Raw genomic sequence first — 2,874 nt, 5'->3', positions numbered from 1 at the left:
CGCAGTGCACAGAAAGATGCATTTCTGGACAAGCACAGCTGGAAGAACAGGGTTTGTCAGAGTTCAGCGTGCAGTACTGAAGATGTCAGACACCTGGACCATTCTGGATTATTTTCTCCCCCATCACTACCGCCATGATCCATCTGAGGTCATGCAGAATGTGCCCTGCTGCATGGCAGGTGGGCAGCACAGCTGATGCTGCTTAGCAGATTATAATAATTTCGTCATCGTTGACGAAAAACAACAATGCTTGATTGATGTTGCCAACGTAACTTCCGAGAACTTGTGTTAATTAGACCTCAAAATAAAGAAACCAAATTCCAAATACATTTAATAGTGCAATGAAAAAGTCAAAATAATTTCCCAAAATATAAAAGTTGTATAAATTGTGTGAAGTATTTTTAATACATTTTGTAAAATCTCCCTCTCGACACTAGTGGATGCTGCAGCACTGCCAGCGCCCCAACGTCCCTAGCCATGGATGAGGCCTTCGTCAGCTCTTTATTTCAGCTCTGCAGGAGCTAAGCTCAGTCTCTTCAATGGTTTGACAAATACATCAAAAAATGTCAAAATATGTGAATTTGGGACATCTGTTCTCCGCCATGCTTGTTGTTAGCATGTTCTTGTGCTAAATGAAAATTAGCCGCTTATTCTGTCATTTCCAATTTTGACTTCCCCCTCTGGCGGTTAGGAAAAATCCACAGAGAAGTGGCACCTTCTTATAAGCCGCATGGTTCAAAACATAGGAAAAAAGTAACGGCTTATAGTCAGGAAAATACGGTGCTTCAGCTAACATTGAAGTGGCAATATTCCCAATTTTTTTTAGATGTGGAGAAAAATAAATAAAACAAGCTGGTAAATGTATAAAAATGAACAATGTGAATTTTATCACATCTTTTTTAATGTTGGGTTTCAAATCCTGTGTTTGCAAAATCTTAGCTTTAATACTTTCACTTATTCTAATCCCTATGATTTTCTGGATAAACATCTAACGAAGAGTATTGTTATTATTTTTTTGTCTTGTAGGGTTGAACTTGAGAGGCAGCCATCTCTGGAAGATTTGCACTGCACAGGGTGACCACCTCTCATAGAGCACCTTGAAATCAGAACCTAAAGCTTGGAAATATAAAACAAGCATGTGGTACAACATGTAGCCTAACTGGGGACAGACATTGAGAATTAGCCTTAGCTAAAATGTTATAGTGTGTGACATGATGCATGAAACATACTTGTCCCTATCAAATAAACGAATAAATAAAAAATGTTTCAAACTTAAATGTGTGTCACTGATATTCTTCAAAGACATTTTTTTTTATGTGGGTGTGTCGGTGGAACAGGAGCAGCAGGAAACTTCTCTGCTCGCTATCTGATAAGGAAGCAATTTTTATAGTTTCCTTGCTTGCTCACCAGTAGTGCTGCAAAGATACGGTCCATTATATGAGCTGAACAACAAAATCATTCATGAACCAGACACACACATGCATCTCTGCCTGTGGCAGGTACTAACATTTAATCTTTCTCTGATATGTGAACAAAGGGACAAAAAAAATACTGAAGAATAAGATTGTAGTAAACAGATCCCACTTTTCAGGGACAACAACACAAGCATGAAGGAATTATTCACACTTGCAGCTTTGCAGAAAATTTTCCCCTTACCTTGTATCACTTATTAGTAGATAATACTCGGGGAAAAAAATATAAAAGTGAAAGGCTGTGTAAACTAGAAGAGATCTGAAGCAAAGAGCTTGCCGTACAGCAGGACGGTCCTGGGTTCCAATCCCAGTCTGAGGTTTTTCCGCATTCAATTTGCATATTCTCCCTGTGCATGAGTGGGTTTTCTACAGGTACTAAGATTTCCTAAAAAAAAAAAAAATGAATGTTTGATTAAGTGGTTTGTCTGAATTGCATGAGTGTGTATATCTATGTTTATTTTAGTTCATCCTGGAAGGATAGTTCACACATTTGGAAACTTTAAAGAACAAAACATTTAAGCTCCAGTGAGAAGCTTGTGATAAATGGACAGATTCTTGATTCCTGTATTCAAACTTTCTAAGTGGGTGGTTAAGACTGAACAATTGTGGAATGTTTTCTCATATGACCATTTTCCCTGATTTCTTTTTAATGCCATATCTATTTTTCTCTGTCATATGTTAAGTTTTTCTCAAATATGTATTTGAAATATGTAGATGTGTGCAACCTTTAAAGCTTCTGTGTTTTGCCTGAACACAGCCAAGGTAGTCTCTTTGTCTTATTATTACAGAGAAATGTAAATAGCTAATAAAAACTCTGATAAGGGTAAAACAATGACGACAAGGCATTGAGAAAAAGTATACCACCGATTATTCAAAATCATTTATTCCTTAAAGATAAAGATAGGTCTAAAGCTGATAGAAGTATGATAAACTATGTCACCCACAGTTGAATAATTTTACTTACTACAAGAAGACCAGCCAAACAACACAGGAACTAAAGTGTGTGCCATGACAGTAAGCACTCCATTACTCCTGCCAATTCAAATTAAAAGTTGAACCCAAGCTGATCCACATAACCACTGGATGTCTGGTGGAATTCAGTTAGGGACAGCTGCCATAATACACTTGAAAAGAGAAAAAAGAAAATATATTATATTATTATAATGTTAACAAAAATTAAGGAGGTGGTTTTTAAGGTCCATATGTCCTGCACACATTGCAGCCTTTGATTTGACCATGAAAATCCTCTATATGAAATGACAGGTGGCACACAGTGCCTACAAAAGTATTGGGACCCCTTGACCTTTTTTGCCTTTTGTCACATTTCAAGCTTCAGACATTAAGATGTTAAATACATTTTTTTGTGAAAAATCAACAAATTGGACACAATCTTGTAGTGGAA

This window comes from Cyprinodon tularosa, unplaced genomic scaffold, assembly GCF_016077235.1.
Source record: "Cyprinodon tularosa strain WSP-4 unplaced genomic scaffold, ASM1607723v1 ctg103, whole genome shotgun sequence".
In the NCBI taxonomy this organism is placed as follows: Eukaryota; Metazoa; Chordata; class Actinopteri; order Cyprinodontiformes; family Cyprinodontidae; genus Cyprinodon; species Cyprinodon tularosa.
Note: the sequence above shows the minus strand (reverse complement) of the source record.